The sequence below is a fragment of the Mustela nigripes genome, chromosome 2 (genome assembly GCF_022355385.1).
Source record: "Mustela nigripes isolate SB6536 chromosome 2, MUSNIG.SB6536, whole genome shotgun sequence".
Lineage (NCBI taxonomy): Eukaryota > Metazoa > Chordata > Mammalia > Carnivora > Mustelidae > Mustela > Mustela nigripes.
The window spans coordinates 81,228,139-81,255,037 of record NC_081558.1 but is presented as its reverse complement, the minus strand read 5'-3'; the positions used below and the strand labels follow the sequence as shown (position 1 = coordinate 81,255,037).

At 37.8% G+C, this 26,899-nt stretch overlaps 1 protein-coding gene and 1 non-coding gene across 2 annotated transcripts in view; one reads left to right on the top strand and one right to left on the bottom strand.

The window, feature by feature from the left end:
- The window catches only part of ZNF385D (zinc finger protein 385D), a 904,997-nt gene that overhangs the window by 544,949 nt on the left and 333,149 nt on the right, over positions 1–26,899 (bottom strand). The gene's annotated exons all lie outside the window — the stretch shown is intronic.
- On the top strand, positions 6,981–7,087 carry LOC132012662 (U6 spliceosomal RNA). Its single transcript, XR_009402666.1, has one exon. It is a non-coding gene; the product is annotated as a U6 spliceosomal RNA (small nuclear RNA).

Sequence of the window (26,899 nt, the reverse complement as noted above, 5' to 3'; positions counted from 1 at the left end):
ATCATGGGGTGTATATTTTCTTTGAAAATAAAAAAAGGAATCCCTGAGCTAAAATTCTGTGATTGCTAATGAAATTCCTCTGTCATCTTTGGGATCTATTGACAGAAGAACAATTATGGTTCTTCTCATGATTCTATCTAATAAACTTTTGGTCAATACCAATGATTAACCAGAAGCAACAAGGAAATCTTCACAAATTTAAAATTAAAAATCATGTTCCATTTGATATATTACTGGAGCATGAACCTACCTAACTTCCTACTAAGGGCTGGTAATGTTAACTGTGCCTTTTTCTGGATAATAAAATTAGAATTTATTTCTATTTTCATTTATGTTTATTTATATTCCTTAGCATTAATTTTAAGAATTAATGCATATTTCTACTCTATTCTATTATATAAATAAGCAATTACTAATGATCATATTTATACTTAATTTATAATTTATGTACTATAAATGATATCCTAGTGTAAACACAGTAACTCTATATGGCACACTGATACTAGAAATAATATATCAAGTTACAAATTGACTTACATGTAGGTATAGAAATCTTATTGACTCCTTTTCTAATTTTATTTTTATAGAGCTCAGCCTATCTCTACATCCTCTAACAGAGAAAGATTATGAGCTGAAATACTTATTGCTAACGACATGGGGAAATTCTGAGCTTCTTAAACCATTAGCAAATAATGTGTACAGCTTGGACTTCCTTTGACAACAGAATGCTACATTAAAGACAACACAAATCTTCTGGCAATAACTCAAATTTAACAGGTTGCTGCAGCAAATTTATCTTTCTAAACAACCAGTGTGTGGTCCCACAATAGTATCAACAGTGCACTGTACTGAGAATTAGAATACTTATATTAAAGCTGCTAATTTGCAGAGGATTTTGTGGAGGTATAATTTTCCATTTAAAATGTAAACTTCTCTGTACAAAAACACTTGAATAATTATGAAAATGTAAGTAAATCCTTTACAAAAAGTAATTATGGCGAGGGAGACTTTCTTTTGCCTTCAGTGTTTTATGAGTGTATTTGGTTCCATAAGCAAGCTAATTAAAATGTTGCAAGACACACTGAAATGCTGGCATTTTAGATGGAAAGCAGTTGTACTCCTGGCAAAGACTGTTTCATGTTTCTAAGGAATTTTGAAATTGTAGTTATAAACTATTCAGTCAAGCAAACTGAAAACAAGAGCCAAAATCATGCTCTTAGCTTTGAGATCTGTAACAACATGCCACCACAATGCCATGAATTTTCTAAATATAAAATGGGACAAAAACCACATTTGTTTTGTTAGAAAACATTGGGAGAAGGGGGAGATAAAAGGCTGTAGTATTCATACAGTTAAAACAAGAAAAAAAAATAATTTGGAAGTCATGCAATTGTTTTTAGGTTGATTATTTCCATCATTTAAAAATGATTAGCCAAATGGCTGGCAAACAATGTTTCTACCACAAAGAGGAATGCTCCAGTATAAAGACTATACCATAACTGTGTTATGGTATAGTCTCAAGAGCAGATACTTTACCTGAAAGCCCCGGATGTATAAAGCAGCTACAGAATGATTATCAGGAGTACCACACTGCATTTGGAATTTGAAATATCTATCTTCTTCACTTTGGCCAGTCCTGCTCTGGACAAGATTTATTGAATTGTTACTTTGTACCAATCACAGTGGTAGTAAAGGCAGTTTCAGTACTAAGAAGTCTAGTATGGTGTCTGTCCACATGGATATACAGTGCAACCCTTTAAAAGGGCAGTTTAGCATGTTAGTGAGTTATGGATTCTGGGGCCAGATTATATGGGCTTAAAACCCACTTATCCACTAATTATCTGTGTGAATGCAGACAAATTAACCAATCTATCCAGTATGCTCATCTGTGGAATAAGAATTATGACAATCCTACCTCATGTGGTTGCTATGAAAATTAAATGAGTTAGCCTACATATAAATGCATAATTCCGGACAGTCAGTATGTTATCTGTAATTTGCTATTATCTTACCTCCACTCCAACTCAGCAGTGCTATACATATTGCCTACTTGATAACATAATAGCTAATTTTACAGAAGGTAGATGTCCAGTAATAGTCAAAGATCAGAAAGTCTCTAGAAAGCATAGGTGTGGGCATCTGATGCCTTCACTATTTGTGTGTGTGCAAAATATAAGGATACAGTAGGGCCATTACCCAAACAAGCTCATGTTAAATACGATAGAAGGCATACAAATAACATCTGAGAGCAGAAAGAAGGATGTAGAAGAACAATTTCTATGAAAAAAAGAAAAACAGCCATTTAAAATTATATCATCATCATCCATCATAGTATCATTATTCAGTCCTTACTCCTTCTAGATGTCAAGCTCTAAATAAACTCTTTAAATGTTTTCCCAGTGAACCCTGAAAGCAACCTTGAAGAATAAGCATTATTTTTTTAAAGATTTTATTTATTTATTTGACAGAGAGAGATCGCAAGTAGGCAGAGAGGCAGGCAGAGACAGAGGAGGAAGAAGCAACCTCCTCACGGAACAGAAAGCCCGAAGTGGGGCTCGATCCCACAACCTTGGGATCAAGACCTGAGTGAAGGCATAACCCACTGAGCCACCCAGGTGCCCAGTACTATTTTTTTTTAACCCATCTTATAAGTGAAGAGGCTGAAGCTCAGTTAACTTCAAGTTTTCCCAGGCTATACAGACAGGGATGAAGATATGATGAGAATTCAGGTCTCTCTGAGTCTAACGTGTGTGTTATTATACTCTATTGCAATCCTTATCATATTATGAGCATATTGCCATATTATTAAATGTTCTGTATAAACATGTTTCCTGGATGGCTGCAAGGTGTCCTAGTGTATGCCTATACCATTATTTATTTACCCCTTTCTGTCCTGTCAAATATTTAGGTTGTTTCTAGTCTTTTAGGTATTATATATTAATTGTAATACAAATCTGCCTGTGTAAGTTTTGTATACATATTTGATTAGTTTCTTAATATAGATTCTAAGAAGTGGAGTCACAAGGCTAAAGAATGTGAACATTTATAAAACCCTAAATATAAATTGTCAAATTGTTTCACCAACAATGTGATAGCAATTTATTCTCCCTTCCATAATTTTAGAGCTTGCTCATTTCACTGTATCCTTGCCAATCCTGAATGTTAGAAATACATCTTTTTCTAAAAGTTTCTTATCAATGAGTTAGATTTTTAAGTCTCCTATTGATTTAATTTGTATTTTTTTAAAGATTTTATTTATTTATTTTACAGACAGAGATCACAAGCAGGCAGAGAGGCAGGCAGATCGAGAGAGGAGGAAGCAGGCTCCCCGCCAAACAGAGAGCCCGATGCGGGGCTCGATCCCAGGACCCTGGGATCATGACTTGAGCCGAAGGCAGAGGCTTTAATCCACTGAGCCACCCAGGCGCCCCTTAATTTGTATTTTTATTTCCATTGGGTCCTTGGAGAGAAAAGTACCATTTATTGAAACAAGACACGTGAACAATACTTCAGCATTCACTCCTATCTATCTTTACCCTTCATTCTTCTCCTTGCATTTATCTTTGTTTTTCCTTTCACAGAATTTCCTAAAACTCCAAGTCCCAAGGTATTGTCATACTCCAGGAGGTTATACAAAGTGAAATAAGTCAAGCACAGAAAGACAATTATCATATTGTTTCACTTGTATGTGGAACATAAGGAATAGCATGGAGGACTTTAGGAGAAGAAAGGGGAAAATGAAGGCAGGAACATCAGAGGGGAAGACAAACCATGAGAGACTATGAACTCTGAGAAACAAACTAAGGGTTTCAGAGGGGAGGGGTGGGGGATGGGTTAGGGTGGTGATAGGTATTAATGACGGTGCATATTGCATGGAGCACTGGGAAATTTTCGCATTATCTTTATAAACAAAGTTTGTTCCATTCTCTGACCTATGTACATGCTTTATGCTATCATTTATTCCTTATAGTGAAATTATGATTTAATTCTCTCTTGCCTCTTCCAGATTATGAGCTGCTGAAGAACACATGATCTTATGACTTATTAGATTTCCAGGACCTAACAGAGAGTAAAAATTTCTTCAGCAAATTTAATTAGCACTTGTCACAAAAGCACAATGATTCTGAGTTTCAATTAAATGTTCATTATTTCCTTGAATTATGCATTTACTCATCAATCAATAATGTATTTGATTAAATGCTATGGGACAGTATGAAAACTCAATAAAAACATGTAGTGAAATTACCTGTTCTAAAAGAACTTGTCCTGTGAAAAGGTCGGTCAACCTTGCTGATTCATTGGAGTTAATGACCTAGAAATCATAGCAATTTCTGCTCTCCATCCTGCACTTCTTATGTACACTTACTATATGCCAGACTCTGCAGAACACTATGTGTGTGTGTTTGTATATACACATTTACAGATAAACAGTACATAAACATATAATTTCATTTAATTTTTAAACAGTCATGTGTGTTACCTGCTATGATTTTCATTTAATAAACAAGAACACTGTGAGATATACTAGTTAATAATTTCTTTAATGGCAGAGCCATATTTGAATATTGGTCATAGTGACTCCATAGATTGTGTTTCTGTTTTCCAATAATATAATGAAGTTAAAGAATTTAATGTGGGGACATCTGGGTGGCTCAGATGGTTAAGCATCTGCCTTTGGCTCAGGCCATGATCTCCAGGTCCTTGGATCGAGCCCCATGTCAGGCTCCCAGCTCAGTGGGGAGTCTGCTTCTCTCTATCCTTCTACCTCTCCCCCTGCTTGTGCTCTCTTTCTCATGTGGAAGGAGCTGAGATGCCCTTCAACAGATGAATGTATAAAGAGGTGGTTCATATATATAATGGAATGTTATTCAACCATCAGAAAGGATGAATACCCAACTTTGGCATCAACATGGACTGAACTCCAAGAGATTATACTAAGTGAAATAAGTCAAGCACAGAAAGACAATTATCATATGGTTTCACTTGTATGTGGAACATAAGGAATAGCATGGAGGACATTAGGAGAAGAAAGGGAAAAATGAAGGTAGGAACATCAGAGGGGAAGTCAAACCATGAGAGACTATGAACTCTGAGAAACAAACTAAGAGTTTCAGAGGGGAGGGGTGGGGGATGGGTTAGGGTGGTGATAGGTACTAAGGACGGTGCATATTGCATGGAGCACTGGGTGTTATATGCAAACAATCAAGAGCTACATCAAAAGCTAATGAAGTTTGGTGACTAACATAATATAAGAAAAAATAAAATAGTAATACAAACAAATAAATGTATCTTTTAAAAAAAGGAATTTAATTAATGTACTGATAGAAAAAAGGCAGTCCAAGGATGTTGGTGATATCCAATTACTTCTCCTCGTTTTGAAGTATTGAAATCAAACTAGCAATGTGTGTGTGTGTGTGTGTGTGTGGTGCTTTTTTTTTTTTTTTAAGATTTTTATTTATTTATTTGACAGAGAGATACAGAGGGAGCACAAGTAGACAAAGCAGAGGCAGAAGGAGAGGGAGAAGCAGCTCTCTGCTGAGCAGGGAGTCCAATGAGAGGCTCTATCCCAGGATCCTGGGATCATGACCTGAGCTGAAAGCAGCTGCTTAACCAACTGAGCCATTCAGGTGCCCCCAAACTAGCAATGTTAAATATTCTCATTTCATGTGCTTAGACTGTAGTACAACCTGTTTTTGTGAAGTTTAGATATTGTAGGAAGAAGAAAAAACAACTTTGCCTTGTTTTAAGTGTCTTTTTAGATGGATGCAACAATAGTTAAGATATCAAGTGAACTTCATAGAAATTGTCAGTGAAACTTTCAGAAAATATCTTTGCTCTGTACCATTTTAATGCAATGTAATGCCTTTGGCTTTTTATTGATTAAAAACAACAACAATACTACAGGGGAAATCCTATAACTCATTGAGCCTGACTAATGTGTATGGCTGGACATCTATATTACTAAAATGAAACCCAGAATGAGTATGTTTGTAAATAGCAGATAGGACTTAGAGGTATGGCAAGGCCTTTTAAAAACTAAACTTGGGGAACCCAGGCAACTGAGTCTACGTCATTCTTTTTCAAGGGTTCTATATCACAAAATAAATTTTTTGTCAAGGGGTACATACTGCAAAAGAAATCCTTTTTTAAGGAGCATACATTGCAAAATAAACTTTCTGCTGTTATATAATTGTATAAATTAGTGCAAGAACTCTTCAGAATGTACAAGTAAGAGGGCATGCAATGGAGTCCTTTGGCAGTCTGTTCAAGTCTATGCATGTGTAATTATGGTTTTAAAAACCTAAAATAAAATATTAAAGTACAAATAACTATAAAACAAACCAATTATATTAAAATGCTGTTATCAAATTATTTTAAAAAATGTGATATGCTCCTATGTGGTTTTTCTTTTTTTTTAACAATTTTATTTATATGACACAGAGAGAAAGAGCACAAGCAAGAGATGGGGTAGGCAGAGGGGGAAGCAGACTCCCTGCTGAGCAGGGAGCTGGACTTGGGTTTTGATCCCAGGACCCCAAAATAATGACCTGACCCAAAGGCAGACGTTGAACCCACTGAGCCACCTAGGAGTCCCAATATATGTTCTTTCTTATTAACACATTAAATAACAGATTTCTTGGCAGGTTTAAAGACGATTGTTATTTCAAGGTGGTCATAAGTATAAATAAGTCAGGTTAACTGCAACAACAACAGATTTCTATTATGTCTCTTGGTGACAAAATCACAGGAGTTGCCAATAGTAATAAGGTTTGTCATCTATATTTGTAATGGAAAGAAATGTTATATTTCCTCTAGAGGAAATATAAATAAATATAACTAAAAATAAGGACATGATTTTTTAAAATTTCTAATCACACAGGTGCACAACACCCCCACACCAAACAAGAGCAACAACATAAACGAACAAACAAAAAAATTACTGGAGTCTATACGCAGACTCCAAATTCAGAAATACATTAATGCTTACTTCAGCAGCACATATAGTAAGACTGGAAAGATACAGAGAAGATTAGTATGGCCCCTACACAAGGATGACACACAAATTCATGAAGAATTTAATATTTAAAAAAAATTAAGAACTTCTATATTAATGTGTTTCTATCTTACAATACAATTTGCCATTTCCTTGAAAACTTAAACAAAATTCTGATCACCTGAGAGAAAAGCTGAGAAAGAAATTAATGATGAAATAAAAATTCATTATCACAGAGAAAAAAATTTTTCAATTCTTTTGTATCTATATAAGTTCATGGATATTAACTAAACCCTATGTGCTAATCATTTAATAATAGATGTAATTCAAGTCATTTTACTCTACAACTTAAACATACAGAATGCTCATGTTGAATATATTTCAATAAAACAAAGAGAAATAAGTATGAATTTATAGGCAAGCTTGTACACCAGGAAACTAAATGGACAAGTATGGAAATGAAATAGTTATCTAAAACAGTCATATATCATTGATCTGAGTGACTATAAGAAGTCCAAAGATGTTAGTAATATTTTATTGTCTTAAATTTTACAACATGTTGCCAAGAACATCATATTCTTTTCCTTTTTTTATTCTTTTGACTGCCAGAGTCACATGTTTCTCTCTCCCCACCCACTACTTTTTAGACTATTTTTTTTGCAGGAATAGTCACATTTAAATAAAATCTTTGAATTAACAATAATCATAGCTTAAAAGAGATACAAAGCTATGCTAATAAAAGTTTAAAACTTTCTTGAGAAATATATGTGTCAGTGAATGCCCACTCATTAAACTAATTGCTTAATCTTTGAAAATGATAGATTATTGTCATATAATATAAGTATAAGCAATTGCAATTAAATATTCCACATCCCCCCCCACCTAGGGAATGGTCCTCTATGAGCCCCCTTCTGAAAATTTAATATAACGAAGGAGAGCCCATTAGACAATTTTTAGAATACTAAATGTGAATTTTCAAAATGCCACTGTTTTATTAAAAATGCCCTTTCCTTTGTTTGAACAGACACTAGTAGGAATAGGAATAAGTGTTAGAGTAGTTAAAAGCAGAAACAGAAATATATAACCATCATATTGAGATTTATCTCTATCTCTAATGACTGACTATTCACAGGTGTTTTAAGTTTTAAAAGCTTTTTTCCATTCTTGAATGTGTCTTTTTGGGCTTTGACTATAAAGTAAAGGGAAAGAATAGCAATTTTATGTATTTAATACAGCCTAAGAGAAACACCTTCTGGCTTTAATGCCACATGATAATTTGGGTTTGGATCATTCTTTACTCATCAGATGCACTTTTTTTTTTTTTTTAAGAAGAAGCAAAATGAAAATATTTAGATAAATTCACACCAGTCTTAATTCTTCAGAAAAGAAGAGAAAGAAAATGAACTGGTACATCTTTAGAAGACAAAATATCATCCTTGTGGATATTCATTACAAAAAAGTCAACTGCAAATCATTTTAGGGTTTTCAGTCTCAAGATAATCTGGGTTGTATTTATGTGTTTTACTTAACGAAATGCTTATGCAATTAGATGTTTGCAACATAATATTTCAAATTTATAAGCTTAGGAAAACACAGGTGTTTTCAGAGGCAACTTTTTAGGTCATCTTTAATGATTACATAACAATGACTTTGGATAATTATCTCTTTTGACCATAGTAACAAATGGAGAACAGGGCTAGCCCTGAGTCACGAAGCTGGACCATAGGTAAAAAACATGAAACAAAGTAGCTCTAAGATTAAAAAGTCAATTGTAGAATGGAGAGAAAAGTGGGAAGAAAGGAAAGAAATGGGAATAGAGGAGACATCAAGAAAGAACACCTTTGGGCGCCTGGGTGGCTCAGTGGGTTAAGCCTCTTCCTTCAGCTCAGGTCACGGTCTCAGGATCCTGGGATCGAGACCCGCATCGGGCTCTCCGCTCAGCAGAGAGCTTGCTTCCTCCTCTCTCTGCCTGCTTCTCTGTCTACTTGTGCTATCTCTCTCTCTCTGTCAAATAAATAAATAAAATCTTTAAAAAAAAAAAAACCTTTTATTTTTCTAAGTACAAGTTAGATTTGTGAAAAACTTTTGTAAAAACAAAGAAATGAATAAATATTTTTAAAAAATCCTTTGAAATTAAAAAAAAAAAAAATGAGCTTGTAAGGTAGTAATACCAAAACCAAAGATGAAAAGAAAGAGGAAGAAAAGTGTGGTAAGTAAAAAACATGAGAAGCTGGCATACAGATGGTATAGACAGGGGCCTGGGTTTCCACAGGTCTGCCCGAAAGACGATGAACCATGGGTCTTGTCTAATGGGAAGATGCTCATGGTGTCAGCTTGACAAAGAGTTAGACTCAACTTCGTTTTTTGTTTCTTATAAAATCCTCATTTATTAATATTTTTGAAAAGGTAAATTGTTTATGTGGTTTAAGAAAAATTATTTGAAAAGACACACAGAGGAGTTTTCAGTCTCATCCACACATTTCTATGCTGGCTTCACCCACTCCTATTAAGGAACAGAACCATTATCCTCGGTTTTTCTGTTCATCTTTCCATGTTTCTTTATGCAAAATAAGAAATGCTCTACCACATCCTGATTTTTTTTCATCCAACAATATATTCTGGAAATCATTCCAAAAAATTTCCTGGAGGTCATCCTCATTCTTTTTAACATCTGAATAATGGTCTTTTAATGGTCTACCATAGTTTAGTCAAATCAGGCTTTTATGGGCATTTATTTAGGTTGTTTCCAAAATCTTGCTATCACAAATAACACTGCATGAATCATCTGTGTATAAGTTGTTTGGTATGTATGGAGTTTTATCCTTAGTGTATATAGCTATAAATAGAATTCAATGCAGGCTCAATGGGAAATACATCTATTTTTCATAAACTTTACAAATTCTTCCCCAAAGATGTTGTGTATACCTATCAGCAATGTATGAGAATACTTCTTCACAATTTCATCAATGGAGTGTACTTCCTGGCTTTTGAATTCTTGCCAATATAAGAGAAATAATAGTTTAGTGTTCTTTTAGTTTATATATATATATATATATTTTTTTTTTTAGATTTTATTTATTTACTTATTTGACAGAGATCACAAGTAGGCAGAGAGGCAGTCAGAGAGAGGGGGAAGGAGGCTCCCCGCTGAGCAGAGAGCCTGAAGCGGGGCTTGATCCCAGGACCCTGGGATCATGACCTGAGCCAAAGGTAGAGGCTTTAACCCACTGAGCCATCCAGGTGCCCAGATAGTTTATATTTTTAAATTTATGAGTAAAACTTAATATCCATCATTTGTATAAAGGCCATTTAGATATACTTAATTTTAGCTGTCCATGTATTTTCTTGACTTATTTACTGACTTTACAGTAATTTTATATATATAGCAGTGTGATATATCTATCTTATATATATTATATACATAGTATGTAATATTTTTTACTAGCTTCTCATTTATTTTATTTTTTGTTTATGGACTCTTTATAATTTTATATGGTCAAATTTATTAGTTTTTTTCCTTATTATATAAGAATTTTGAGTTTTGTTTAGGTTTTCCCACATGCCAATTATAAAGGAACTTTATAATCCTGTAAATATAGTCCTTTAATCTTCTTTTAGTCCTTGTTTAGTTTGTCTCTCTACATTTGGATTTTTCATGCATTTAGACTTTATTCTGGTGTTTGGTGAGAGGTAAGGTCCAATTATATTTTTTAACTTTTATATAGTTGACCTGTTACTATTTATCTTTAAAAAACATTTATTAGATGAACCTTGAAACTGAGTCCCCTCATAAAATTTAGACCTTTAAACTGCTATACTTTCAAAACAAGATAGACTAGAAAAATAGCACTTAGAAGCATAGGGAGATTACTTTTATCAGCCTGCATTTGAGAAAAATACTTTCTAGAATATAAGGCAAAGCTCAACAGCCATAATCACTTTCATACAGGCTTGGTTTTTCTTTCTACAATGCAATCAAGTTGAAAAGTAAAAACAAAACACAAGGAAAAGGCGTGAGAAAATTTTTACACACACTTGAGTAATAAGAATTACAATCAGAAAATGCTTAAACAATTACAAAACTACTGTGAAACAAGGCAAGTAGTAATTAGTTAAATCATTGTGTATAATAAAACTGTACATTTAAACTAATATTCGAAAATAAGAATGCCTGAAAATGACTGAGTCATGCCTAACAGGAAGACAGAATTAAAACATGTAATAAAGCAAAAGAGACAGGGAAAAAAGAAATTTAAAGAGACAAATAACAGAAATAAATAGAAATGTTACAGAGTTGTACAGATCCTACTATTAGGAAAGATGTGGAGGAATGGAATTCTCATGTACTGATAACAGGAGACTAAAGTAGCAAACTACTTTGGAGAACAATTTATCTAGTTCATTTAAACCACAATATATCCTAAAACAAGCAATCCCCAGTAATACTATCCGCGAGTGAGCAGTCCACTAAAGTGTATGCAAAAATGTTGATTCAAGTAATATTTAGAATAGGGAAAACTATAAATAATATCCATATCCCTCAATAATAGAATAAATAAATGGTGGTATATTCCTACTACAGAGCATTATACAATATAAATTAATCTTGAAAAAATAAATTCAACGAGAAATTAAGTTGCAGAAGGTTATGTCAAATATACAAATTTTTGTATGTTTAAGATATGCAAATACTAAAATACAGAATTAAAAAAAATAATTAAGTTTTGAATTACTTTCTATGCCCAATGTGGGGATCTAACTTACAACCTCAAAATCAAGTCACATGTTCCATTGACTAAGTCAGCAAGGTGTCCCTAAAATACAGAATTTTTAAATTTCAAAATGTAGGTGGTAGTTAATTAAATTAAAGTTAAAGGAGAGACAGATCCATTTTAAAGTGGTATTCAGGGGTCATCAACTGCACTGACATGTTTTACTTCCTAAATCTGGTTATGAGCAGACAGTTTTTTATCATATTGAATCCATAGTTTTATAAATAATGTATTACTAAAGTACTACAAAGCAAAAAAAAAAAAAAAAAAAAAGATAAAGGAACAGAAGTAGAAATAAGAATAGAAATACAAGCAATAGACTAGAGGATAAAAAGGCATAAAGGAAAAGGAAGAAATCAAATTAACATAGTCCCTTTTATTTTATTTTATTTTTTTTTTAAGATTTTATTTATTTATTTGACAGAGAGAGATCACAAGTAGGCAGAGAGGCAGGCCGAGAGAGAGAGGAGGAAACAGGCTCCCCGCTGAGCAGAGAGCCCGATGCGGGACTCGATCCCAGGACCCTGGGATCATGACCTGAGCCGAAGGCAGAGGCTTAACCCACTGAGCCACCCAGGCGCCCCAACATAGTCCCTTTTAAAGGGAAGTCCTACAATTAGGCTCATCATCCACCTTACTATCTTTGCCCTTAGTAATTTATTGTAGGGAAAATACAACAATAACAAAACAAACAAACAAAAAGCCTATGAGGTATTTCAAGACCAGAAGATTATAATTAATAAAATATGGAGGAAATATGTTACTTTCTTTAAAAAGCAGCTTATGTGAAAAAGCAGGTGTACACTGAAGACACAATAATAAAAGGTGGAAAGATCAGGAACCATTTTAGCAGTTGTTGCCATAAATACCTTAATAGTCTATGTCCCAAGATCAAAATATTTAGGAAATTAACTTTGTGGCAGAGAAAATTCACAAGAGTTCTAGAAACAGAATTCATCAACAACATCCTTTCTGCCTTGGCAAAGAAAGAAACACTCTCCAAAAGCAATTTACTCCCAATCCCAGTTCACCTTTAGGCCAGCCCTTGAATTTGTTGAGGGGACAAACACACATTGAGTTTGCTCTGTGTAGGCTCAAATCCGCGTCCTGTCCAGTGTGCAGACTGGGAGCCCAGTGTGATGCAGTTGGATAACTACATTTTAAGCCTAGAAATCCAGAATCTAAGACTCTCTAACTAGTTGCACACTAGACACCCATGGGCCCAACACTGCAAAAACATTTCGGGGCCAAATGTCACCCCAAAGGCAGAAGAAAACCAGCTGTATTTCTTTCCATGTGTATCACTATATCTTCATAAAAATTAAACAATTTCTGCTGTATTGTGTCAATAATTATTTTAATAGATTTTGTTTGGGTTTTTATTTTGAACTGGGAAATATATAAGGTGAGCTATTTCAATAAATGTTATCTGAATTCCTTTTTTCTTTTCAGCCTTTCTTCTACCCATTCCCCAAACTCCAGTGAAAATACCATTTATTCAGAGCTAAATATACATGGTAGAATCCTGGAAAGAATATATCAACCGATCATAATTGAAAATGTTTCATTATTAAAATAACTCATTGAAGACATGATATGTGAATTCCTACAAGTTTTGTTAATGAATCATCCCTAAATTGTTCCCAGAAGCATAATAAATAATTACTTAGAGCTTGATGTATTTTTGCACATAACTTTCATAAATTATGGATAAATTCCACTTGTGGTTATGGTTTCTAAAATAAATATATGTAAACAAAAAGTCCCCAATAAGAAAGCTTTTATGGAAAAAAAATACAAATCATGGCTAGATGGTAACTTTTAAAAAATATTTTATTTACTTATTTTATTTGAGTGGGGGAGGGGCAGAGGGAGAGGAAAAGAGAAAAATCCCAGACTGACTCAGGGTAAAGCACCGAGCCAGACACAGAGCTCAATCTCACATCCCTGAGATCATGACCTGAGCCAAAACCAAGAGTCAGAGGCTCAACCAACTGAGCCACCCAGGCAGCACCAAGTAGATAGTTATTTTAAAGCATCTAAAAATACTGAAATATTGTATACTTATGCTTAGAAAAAAACTCCTGTCTATATTTCATTAGATCATAATCCTCTCCTTCCAAATACATCTATCATTAAAGTAGAGGCAAACTGCCCAAGAATGAACTCAGTAGGGGGTTACTGTCTACTTGACTTCATTTCTTCACAGTGATAAGCTTAGCAGATTTAGCTTACAACAAAAAGGATCAAGTCTTACCTTCATGGGATCTAATGGAAACATAGAAAAGAGATATACACATAATAATAAAATTTGATATTCCTAAGGAACTTTTAAATTTTAGTGCATAAAATAATCTTATGGATGATCAGAGGAACATTCTGGAATTCAAGTAATAGTAGGTTAGGAAATGTTTTGCACTAATAAGTATGGTGTAAATAATCTAATGATTTAATAATGCAATCTGTAATTTATACAACATTTACTATTTACAACAATCCCTTGAAGAAGATAGAAAATTATTATTATCCCATTTTTAAGAAGAGAATTACCAAAAACATAGTTACATGGTAATTTATCTAAGACTACACTTTTGGTAAAGTTGTTAAGCCAAAACTCTAAGTCTCAAGACAATAGTTATGCTGCTACAATACACCTTGTATTTAGCAGAACAAATTAAACATCTTTTTTTTTTTTTTAAAGATTTTCATTTATTTATTTGACAGAGAGAGGCCACAAGTAGGCAGAGAGGCAGGCAGAGAGAGAGAGAGGAGGAAGCAGGCTCCCTGCCGAGCAGAGAGCCCGATGCGAGACTCGATCCCAGGACCCTGGGATCATGACCTGAGCCGAAGACAGTGGCTTAACCCACTGAGCCACCCAGGCGTCCCAAATTAAACATCTTTTAAAAAAGACCTGAGTAGAGAGCAACTTTCGTCTTCCTCCCTCTCTGTCCGTGCCCGAGCGGCTTGTAGCGCATGTGCGGTAATGCTTCTGGGCTCTGCCATGCCCGCTCGTTGCCTCGGCCACCGCTGCCTCAAGCGGTCACCGCTGCCGGGTGTCGATGGTGCGGAGCTGCTCCGGCTGGGTCCGCGGGGGGGGGGGGGTCCCAGGCGCCGCACGACTTTTTCGGTGCCCGAAAGTAAACACGCCATTAAGATGGCGGCTGGATGCGAGCCAGTAGGCGGAACTTAGGATTTTGTATCTATGTGGCTGCGAGTGATTGGTTGTGCAACCTTGGTATATATAGACATGCACGGGCGGGGGAGAGAGGAATCCCAACAGCTACGCAGAAATAAAGCTTGCTTCGCTGAGGTTTCCTGGTCATTCTTGCGGGCGAGAGCGACAAGTGGTGCCAAAACCCAGGAAACCCGAAACCTACACCAAGGAGTTCTCAGTGAACGCAACGATCCGGTAAGTGTGCACAAAATTTCAGATAAGAAAGTTCCTAAGTATAGGACGAGAAGTGAGAAAGTTCCTAAGTATAGGACGAGAAGTAAAAGGGTTCCTAGGCATAGGGCAAGAAATAATGGGATCAAAGTTTACTAAGATGGGAGGATTACTGACGGAGGTGCTTAAGGCTAACGGCACTCCGCTGGACTCTAACCATAAAACAGTTAAAAATGTTATCGAGGAGCAGGTCAGAGAAGCCTCTAAGGCAGGATCTAGCAGAGGGGGAGAAAATTCAGAGGAGAGCTCCTCTGAAGATGAACTTGGGGAAGCCATGACACACTTAAAATTAAAAGAGGAAGTCCCTAACGAACCTTTAAAGGGAAAGACATACAAAGAAGCTGAGAAAAAATATGACTCCCTAGCGCCTTCTGTCAGAAGGTCAAGAATTCCTACCCCTGAATGTAGGCCTATAGCGCCACCTGCAAAATGGCCGCCACCATATAACACTTCATGCTCCCGAGGGGCATGCGGTTGTTCAGAATGTAGAAATGCAGGATGGAGGGACATTACGGACTTTACTAAACCCTCCCCTCTTGCATACCCAGTGTTAGAAGATCAAAATCAACAGAGGTTTCATCAACCACTAGACTTCAAACTTATTAAACAGTTTAAGGAAGCAGTCACTACTTATGGGCCACAGGCTGCTTATACACTTTCACTTTTGGAAGCAGTCGGTAGCATGAACCTTACCCCAGACGATTGGGGTAACATGGCAAAAGCAACTCTGTCTGGTGGACAATACTTGATATGGAAAACTGCTTGGCAAGAGTGTAGCTCAGAAACTGCCCGGCATAACGCCGCGTCAGGGAATCCCCACTGGAATATTGACATGCTCATGGGAGGAGGTCAATTTGTGGGACAAAACAATCAGATTGGGTACCCCCCAGGGGTGTATGTACAGATAGCAGCTGCAGCCACTAGGGCTTAGAAGACCATACAGGGTTCTGGCGATTTGCAGGGACAACTTTCCAAGGTGTTGCAGGGGCCTAATGAACCCTATGCTGACTTTGTAGATCGTCTGCTCCAAGTAGCAAGGTGCATATTTGGGGATGTGGATCACGCAATGCCCCTTGTTAAACAATTAGCCTATGAACAAGCAAATAAATGGTGTAAAGAGGCTATCCGCCCTTCGAAGTCTAAGGACCTGATTACATATATCAAAGTGTATTGAGACATCACTGATACAGTTGTTCAGGGCCAAGTTGTGGCAGCAGCAGTAGCCCAAGGGATAAGAAGTTTCAATGGAGGAACCAGGAGTTCTTCCAAGGCTTGTTTCCTTTGGGGAAGGGACGGTCATCTTAAGAGGGATTATCCAAAGGGTAAAGAACCTCCTAGACCAGTCAAGCCTGCACCTGGGTTGTGCCCTCGTTGCCGTAAAGGGAATCATTGGGCTAATGAATGTAGGTCCCAGAAAGATATTCAAGGAAATCCCCTGCCGCCGAATAACTGGATTCAATCCAATTACTCAAAAAACGGGAAGCAGGGCCCCGCGCCCCGGGGCCCAACACAAATTTATGGGGCACTAACGCAAATGCCCAGGACATGGTATCCTCCCTCGGAGAAAGGCGCGCAACCTCTGGATCAGCAAGGCTCGATATCAGAGCAGCCGCCCGAATGGTCCTAACTCCGGAGATGGGCATTCAAGCATTGGCCTCAGATCTAAGAGGGGGCCCCCCTCATGGTACTGTAGGTTTATTACTTGGCCGAAGCTCCACTTATCTCAAAGGTCTGATAGTTCACCCTGGGGTAATAGATTCAGATTATGAGGGAGAGATCAAGATACTGGTGTCTTCACCAAGGGGAGTTACTGCAATTAGCCCAGGAGATCAGATAGCTCAACTTCTCATACTCCCTAGCCATCATGAAGCCTTTCCCAGTAAAGGAAAAGAAAAAGGTACGAGAGGTTTGGGGTCTATGGGAGTTGACCTAACATGCCTGACCCTGGATATGACTGATAGGCCCATAATTACCCTCAAGGTGCAAGGAAGAAAATTTTTAGGGTTACTGGATACGGGCGCCGATAAGAGCATCATCAGCCAACAAGAGTGGCCTCCGAGATGGCCCCTAACACAAGCAAAACAAACACTCAGGGGTTTAGGAATCGCTCAAAGTCCTGATCAAAGCGCAGCTACCCTTGAGTGGGAGGATGACGAAGGCCATAGGGGAACTTTTCAGCCCTATGTCTGCAATATTCCTATTTCCCACTGGGGACAAGACGTTTTGGAACAGGTGAGTGTCCGCCTGACAACTGAAACTATATACAGCCCCCGATCAATAGCTATGATGCAAAAAATGGGATACATACCAGGAAAAGGGTTAGGGAAACAGGAGCAAGATAAAATAGACACCATCCCTTTCACCTCAGAATATAAGGGGCAAGGCCTGGGTTTTCGGTAAGGGCCACTGAGGCAATGAAAATAACGTGGAAGACAGATACGCCCTGCTGGGTGCCTCAGTGGCCCCTTACTAACGAAAAACTATCAGCTGCTAAACCCCTGGTACAGGAACAGTTAGAGGCGGGCCATATGAAACCTTCTACCTCACCTTGGAATATACCTATCTTTGTTATTAAAAAGAAATCTGGTAATTGGAGACTTTTACATGATCTTAGAGAAATTAATAGGCAAATGCAGAACATGGGACCAATACAGCTGGGATTACCCATGATAACCGCCCTACCGAGAAACTGGCCATCAATAATGGTTGACATAAAAGATTGCTTTTTCTCTATCCCTCTGCATCCTGAGGATACAATTAAATTTGCCTTTACCCTACCTTCTATTAATCATGCAGAGCCTAACAAAAGATATGAGTGGACTGTCCTCCCTCAGGGCATGGCTAATAGCCCAACTATGTGTCAATTATATGTTTCTAAAGCCATACAGCCTATTAGAGAGACTTACCCTGATTTAATGTGTTACCATTACAAGGATGACATATTGTTGTGTGGATCTGACTCTACTACAGTTTCGGAAGCCTTAGTAATGTTACAAAAGGAGCTAAATTCATGTGGGTTAATTATAGCCCCCGAAAAGATACAGGCTTCCAACATCAAAGACTATTTAGGCATGAAACTATACAATACCATGGTAAAACCTTCAAAAGCCTCCATTAGAACTGACAAATTACAAACACTCAATGATTTCCAAAAGTTATTGGGGGACATAAATTGGATCCGACCCTACCTGAAAATAACTACAGGAGAATTACAACCATTGTTTGATATTCTGAAGGGTGATTAAGTCTAAGTCCCATCTAGACTCTCCTAGGAGCCTTACTCTGAAGGCGAAATAGGCTTTGAAAATTGTGGAGGACAGGCTTGCCTTGACTTCAGCAGATAGATGTGATCCTAACCAGATAGTCCAAGCCATAGTGATTCCATCCCCTTCTTCACCTACTGGAGTGCTATGGCAAGGTGGGCCCTTACAATGGCTGTACCTCCCAAACACTCTTCCTCGGATAATCACAACATATCCAGTTGCAGTAGCCATGCTAGCTAACAAATTGATCACTGTTTGTATTTCTACTCTTGGAATCATACCTGACAATTGCATCGTGCCGTATACTAAGGAACAGATTCGCCTACTATGTGCTACCCTAGATGATTGGGCAATACTGACCACCTCTTACTCAATAGAATTTGATAATCATTATCCTTCACACCCACTTATAGAATTCACAAAGGGTATTGAATTCATACTACCAAAAATTAGTAGATCGACACCACTAAAAGAAGCCTCTACTGTCTTTACAGATGGAAGTAAAGAGGGCACAGGAGCTTATATCATAAATGGAATCGTGAACCCAGTCATAGGGTTCAGGTCGGCTCAACAAGTAGAGCTACTAGTAGTGTTCCTAGTGCTCCAAAAATTTTCAGACACTCCCCTAACTATTATTTCTGATAGTCAATATGTGGTAAATGCAACAAAAAATATTGAAACAGCCATCCTCTCCTTAAGTGATTCACCTATCCCATGGATCTTAAGGCAACTACAAGAGGTTGTGCAACTGCGCACTGCACCATTTTTTATAGATCACATCAGAGCCCATATGAGCCTACCAGGACCATTATCCGAGGGCAATGCTCTAGCAGACCACAATAGTCGTTTCCAACTTATTTGCCCTACCTTAGAACAGGCGAAGCTGTTCCATAGCAAATGGCATGTGAATTCTAATACCTTAAGATATAGATTCCATATCACCAAAGAACAGGCAAGAGATATAATAAGGACCTGTGGGAATTGTGCCACATTACTCCCTCAGCCTTCCTTAGGGGTAAATCCCAAAGGCCTTCAAGCTAATCACCTATGGCAAATGGATGTCACACATGTACCTGAATTTGGGCAACAAAAGTACGTACATATATCAGTGGACACTTATTCGGATATCATAATGGCTACTCCCCTCACGGGGTAGAACTCAAAACAAGTCATCACACACTGCCTACGATGATTCGCAGATTGGGGTATCCCAAAACAAATAAAGACAGATAATGGACCTGCATATACATCAAAATCTATCCATCAATTCCTAAGTCAATTTGGTATAGTCCATACTACAGGTATACCTTACAATCTACAAGGTCAAGGAATAATTGAACGCGCCAATGGCACCTTCAAACGATGCTTACAAAAAATAAGAAAAGGGGGAATAGGGGATGACTATAAGTCACCCCGTGATCTTACATTTCTCACCCTTTACATTTTAAATTTTTTGTCCTTGGACCATAATGGTACATCTGCAGCGGTCAGGCATGCGGCGGTTACCAAACGCACTCTAGCCCTGGCAAAGTGGAAGGATATACTCACGGGCCAATGGAGAGGCCCTGACCCGGTCCTAAGATGGCACCGAGGTTCTGTTTGTCTTTTTCCACAGGATGCCCAAGTGCCTATCTGGGTCCCGGAGCGACTGATTAGAAGAATCGATCAACATGGCCCACCCCGTCCTGATGCTTGGCCTGATAGCGATCCTGGCGACACCAGCATCCCTTCAACAGATGCACTAATGGGCAATAGTGAAAGCCTGGCCGTTCCCCATGCCACTGACGAATGAGTCCGCCATCCTCTCTCCTGTATACCTACTTTCATTCCCATGCCCATTTCTGTAAATCCTAACAATTCGCCTGTATTGCTCTCAAGACATAAAAGAGACTTTGGGATCACTGCAGCCATTATTGCGGCTGTAGCAGCCTCCGCAGCTGCAGCAACTGCAGCGGCTGTAGCTCTCACCACATCTGTAACAAATGGACATTCTCCAGAAACTATTGATGACCGGATGCATCCAATCACTTTCTGGACTTTGCATAACCTCCGTGGCCTATAATGACCTTTCTATCGCTGCTAATCTGTCGAAAGAGTTAAGCAGATAAAATTGACATAGCTCCATTACCGGATTGGGTATCTGTTGTAAATCCTTATGTTCCGCCGTTTTGCATCATTACGTAAACAACAATGTAGGCAACAGTTGGCGCTAGTACAAGCTTGCATGGCACTGGAAGCTGGTACATTTCCCCAAATCTGGCTGGCAGAGCTAGATCGGTAGTCAATGATGGGTAAGATTGGCTGCATGCACATAGCAACCTAAGCCAGGAGTTCTCCAACCAGGGGGAATTATCCAATGACGGGTAAGCATGTTCATGGCAGCTGACAACCTAAGACAGGCACGATCTCCTGCCTTGTATGCCTAATATAAAAGAAAAGGGGGAGATGTTGGTGCCCGAGCGGCTTGTAGCGCATGCGTGGTAATGCTTCTGGGCTCCGCCATGTCCATTTGTTGCCTCGGCCGCCGCTGCCTCAAGCCATCGCCGCTGCTGGGTGGTGATGGTGCGGAGCTGCTCTGGCTGGGCCCGCGGGGGGGGGGGGGGGGGGCTGGGCGCCGCACGACTTTTTCGGGGCCTGAAAGTAAACATGCCATTAAGATGGCGGCTGGATGCGAGCCAGTAGGCGGAACTTAGGATTTTGTATCTATGTGGCTGCGAGTGATTGGTTGTGCAACCTTGGTATATATAGACATGCACGGGCAGGGGAGAGAGGAATCCCAACAGCTACGCAGAAATAAAGCTTGCTTCGCTGAGGTCTCCTGGTCGTTCTTGCTGGCGAGAGCGACACCTCTCTCCTCTCCTTTCTTCTTTCATTTCTTCCAAATATTGTGGATCAAGATACACATAAAATAATCAGTGCCTGTGTATAGTGTCAAGCATTAAGTTATATTCAATTTCCACAAGAAGGACTCCAGAGAGTTCACCACTCTTCTAGAATCATTAACACAGTTTGGTTTTTACTCTTCTGGGGAGAAGAGCCTTGTTTTCAATACTAGACTTTGAAAGGATGCCTGACATAGCTCCTCCTTGACAGTTTACGAATTATTGTCCTAAAATATTCCCATTTGTAAGCTTAAAATGCATAGCACTTTCTGAACTTTACCAAAATATCAGTTTCATTTAACAATCATCAAATGTTTGGTCAATCCTAAAGGAATAACACATAAATATATTCCATAAATGTGTTTTAATACTAAAAACTAAATACTTTATTAACATTAGTTGTGAAACACTGCTCATAAAATTTTCCTCATGCTCTCTCTTTCTATCCTCCTCATTCCTTCCCTTGTTCCAATATTCCCTCTTCCTCTCCCTCTCCTCCAGAAAACACATTTGCTCCAGAAAGTGCCCCATAATTAGGAATTACAAAGAGGAACAAATTCTGATCCCTAAATTGTAGTCTAATTAGTAAGAGATCAAATCATCTCTAAACAAATACTCAAAATAATTAGTATAAGAATATTGTTGTGACAGCACCATGGTGTATATTACAGTGCTGGTTTCAATTGCTCTCTCACTTTCAAGAAAGGACAATGACATATTCCGGTATTTAGATACATTCAGAGTCCTCCAAGAGTCACCAGCCCACCGTGTTACAGTACAGGGTTAAGAACATTCTCCATGAGCTGCTAAACACAGAATTGCTAGGAGCAGGGAATTAGCTTCTGTCTAAATTTAAGTAATGACAATAGATTATATTTATGAAAAATGTATATGGTCAAAGTGAGAGTTTCTCAATCAAGAGTGATTGTAGGCTCTGGTCAAAGATAGCTGACACAATAGCAGTGTTTCACTTTTATACTGCCCCAAACCCACTAGAATGATAGAAGAAATGTAAAATTGAAAATGAATTCATATTAGTACTGTAAAGTAGAAAAAGACTATTAATAGGACAAAATTTGAGGAATATATGGAAGATTTAAAGAAGGAAAAACCCCAAAAAGCTAACAAATAAGCAAACCACACAAGTTAAAAGGAGAGTCATTGCCTAAGATCTATAGAACTGTTTAAATTTTGAAAAATGGCTTCAAAATGTTGGGGCCGAATCCATGTTAAAACCTGTTAAACCCCTAGGGCCTGCCTGGGCCTACTTAGCCATAGTGACCCTATGTTGCTTAGGTAGCCATTTTGTTGTTTAATAAATGCCTCAGCAGTTACTGATACCGGTTCCAGGTAACCATTGCTAAAACACATACCTAAAACAAGGCCATTTTGTTGTTTAATAAATGTCTCAGTAGTTACTAGTATTGGTTCTGGGTAACCGTTACTAAAATACACAGGTAGGAGACATCCAATCAGCCAAAGTCACATACATAGAGGTCTTTGATTGCACCCTATAAAACTAATCTGTAAGACCAAGGTGGGGTTGCTTTCTTCAGAGGTGGCCCTGGCGGGTCAGTCTGACTTCTAATGCTTGGCATAGAATAAAGCTTTACATAACTTTCACTTTGTCTCAGTCTCGTTCCTTTGATAATGGACCCAACACAAAATACAAAAAGTAAAAACCTCAAATGAAAAAAACACACTTTCTTAAATGTCCACAGAACTTAAAATTCTAAAAACTGTCTTACTTGTTAAATATAGAATATACAAACATTTTATTACATTCATTAATCAAGTTAGATATTCTCACTTTGCAAGAATCCAAAAGGATGGTGATGATTGCTGAGAAATCAGAGTCAACTGTATTGTTAATTATTTTAGGTCAAAAATTTCTTTAATTAGTATATTTTTGTCTTATAAAATTTTCCTTTGTAAAGATTTATTTACTTATTTGAGTGAGAGAGAGAAGTCATAAGTTGGGGGAGGGGCAAAGGCAGATTCCCAGCTGAGTGCACAGCCCTGTGTGGGGCTAAATCCCAGGACCCAGGAGATCATGACCAGAGCCAAAACCAAGAAGGGGATGCTCAACCGACTACACCACCCATGTGTCCCTCAAAATATTGCCATTTGCTGTCGACATAGGAATACTTCAATATGTTTGATATTTGGGTTATTGCCTCCCCAAAATAATTGAAGAAATACATTTTCTTAGTAGAGCTTTGAGATAGCGCCAACTCAGGTAGCAATGTTGGAAGCAAAATCAGTCCATGGAGTAATAGAAAGAAAACTTAATTAAGTAGCTGGTTAGCTTTGAAGGTCCAGCCAGACTAAGGCTTTAAGTACATCTTGCTAAAAGCAATCCCTGAGGAGACACAAAGTGGTTGAGAAAGTTGGAGGATAAAGCTCGGTGATGCCTTAGCTTCATAGGGGAAATTAAGCCAACTGGACTGCAGGTTTCCAGCAGCAACATCTGATGAGTCATACAGATCTTCAAGAGTACTGAGTTAAGACCCTCTACTAATAGTTTCGGTAAGTCAAGACCCTCATTTACATACAAATGTATTTGTAAGCATATATATGTATATATAGAAATACATATATGTGTGTATTTGTGTATATATATATACACACACAAACTGTCCAATTCACTAAATATTTGAGGAATATCATTGGCAGTTAAGTCTGTAAAAGCAAGGAGTGAACCCGAGAAGCAGAGCTGAATCAGGAAAGAAAAGAAATCAATGAAAAAAAAAAAATGTGTAATTTGTATTTTCAAAGAGTTTTAAGATACTATCACATAACTAAAAATAGAAAGCCTTGTTATTTAAAAACAAAACCAAGAACCCAGGATTCTTTGAAATTAAAAGTATAGCTGCTGAAATTTTTAAAGGTGGGGGAAAAAAGAAAGAAAACAAAAAGAAAAGAAAAGCCAACAGAAATAGAGAATTCTACAAACACAAAAGATTAAATCCGTGTAAAAGCAAGGAAAGAGATTCTTCCAGAACATAGAATACAGAAGTATTAATACATCCTCAAACTCCACCGTCCTAGACAGTGAAATCTCCAAAGATAAAAACAACACTCCCATAAACTCCTGAGAAGAAGAAAGATGGTATCTATGAAGAAATATGAACCAAACTCATTTATATCAAGAAATAAGGAATGGTAACAAAACAAACAAAAATACAAAATGTATCATTATGTAAAAGCTGCTAAGGAAGTTTTGAACCTGAAATACACACTCACCCTCCAGAATATTCAAAACAGAGAACTTTAAAAAATATGATGATAGGTGTATGCAAACTGAAAAATGACTTAAAGGGAAAATGAAGACATGACATACAAAAAATTAGAGTGAACAAATAAAATTGCCAGGAACAGTAATTTATATAATTTTTAATAATTATAATTCTATGTAAATATTCTCAAAACAGAATTACATAATGCAATAAAAATAGAGATTTAATAAATGTTGACAAAAGGAAATCTTTGGGAACAGAGTTCACAAAAAAATTTTCTTTCAACCTAAAAGTAAAGTCGACAAATTAATCCGAAAACTGTTTAAAGTAACTCTTACAAAGGTTCAAGGAGTGGTTTAGAGGCAGAATAAGAAAATGCTCACTCTTTATAGATGTCTTTATTTTTTTTAAGATTATTTATTTATTTATTTGACAGAGAGGGAGAGAGAGTGAGGGAGAGAGCAAGCACAAGCAGGGGGAGGAGCACGCAGAGGGAGAAGCAGGCTCCCTGATCGGCAGCGAGCCTGATGCGGGACTTAGTCCCAGGACCTGGGATCATCACCTGAGCCGAAGGCAGCCGCTTAACCAAGTGAGCCACCCAGGTGCACCTATAGATGTCTCTATTATTTCACTTGTTTATAATGAGCATGTATCATTTGTTTTTTAAAAATTTAAATATAGGTGGCCACAAGATGGGTCTATCTGCTATTCAGCTAACCAAATAATTTATAGAATAAGATACTAAAGAATTACTTCCTTGCCAATTACAGGATTCAATTTAAAGCAAATAGGTTTCGTGTCAAGCATTAAACAAGATGTCTGTGGGTCCATTTTATAGCACCACTTTATCAATTTATTATATCATGAATTAGCGTATAAACATTGGTAATAGCTAAAAGATTACAAACACATTTGTTGCCTTATAACTTTTACTTCCCAATGCTCCATAATGCAACATAAAATGATACAAACCCTTCCATGTCATTAACTGCTAAAGCAACTTGAAAGAAAATATCTAGGCTTATCACAACTTTATTTTTTTTTTTAAAGATTTTTGTTTATTTATTTGAGAGAGAAAGAGAGAGAGAGAGCACGCATGAATGGGGGAAAAGACAAAGGGAAAAGGAAAGAAATCCTCCAGAAGACTCCCCAGTAAGCCGGGAACTCAAGGCAGTTCTCAATCCTAGAACCCTGGGATATGACCTGAGGAGAAATCAAGAGAGCAACGCTTAACTGAATGAGCCACCCAGGCCCTAGGCAGCTGGGCTTATCACAACTTTTTTTTTTTTTTAAACAGTCTTTTTAAAAATCCTTTTTAAGATTTTATTTATTTATTTGACAGAGAGCGAGAGAGGAAACACAAGCAGGGGGAGTGGGAGAGGAAGAATTAGGCTTCCTGCCGAGCAGGGAGCAGGATGCGGGGCTTGATCCCAGGACCCTGGGATCATGACCTGAGATGAAAACAGATGCTTAAGGACTGAGCCACCCAGGTGGTCCTTGTCACAACTTTTGAACTGATTATCTCTTTTCCCTCTACCTAGCAACAATGCTGTCTCCACACTCTTTGGAAGCCTAGCTGCTCATTGGAATTCATATCCAGTCCTTTGGTTTATCAGCTTTGTACTTGGTGACTCTCAGTTCCATTCCTGTCCACTGATCCAGTCAGGCACCCTTGTGCTAACATCTCTCTGCCCGGAAATTTGAGTTGTAAATACTCCTCTATGAATGAACACAAACATGACACTTCTTGCTTATTTCCAGCAGTAAGTGCTTTATTACAGAAACCATCTGGCTCCTGGTTCTTGGTCTTCCTCTTATTTTTGTTGCCCCAGTATGTTCTTTCAGCATTACCTCTGGTAATCTCCCGCCTTCCCTATCGTGACAGGCTTAAATGCACTCAGCGCTTTGATATTTGAACCACCATGCCACCAGGGTTCTAGAGAAACATTCCAAGGCTCTATTTTCTGGATGACACTTGAATAATGTGCCCACATTCCTGGCAAAAAGGCATGTTTTTCACTGGCACAGGGAACAATGGACACTGTAGGAGCATATGCTTGTCAGCCTTTGGGAGCAAATGAAAAAGGTAGAGGTTTCTCATATTGTTTTTTTTTTTTTTTTTTTTTAAGATTTTATTTATTTATTTGTCCGAGAGAGAGCGAGCGAGAACGGGCACAGGCAGACACAGTGGAAGGCAGAGTCAGAGGGAGAAGCAGGCTCCCTGCAGGGCAAGGAGCCCGATGTGGGACTCAATCCCAGGACGCTGGGATCATGACCTGAGCCAAAGGCAGCTGCTTAACCAAT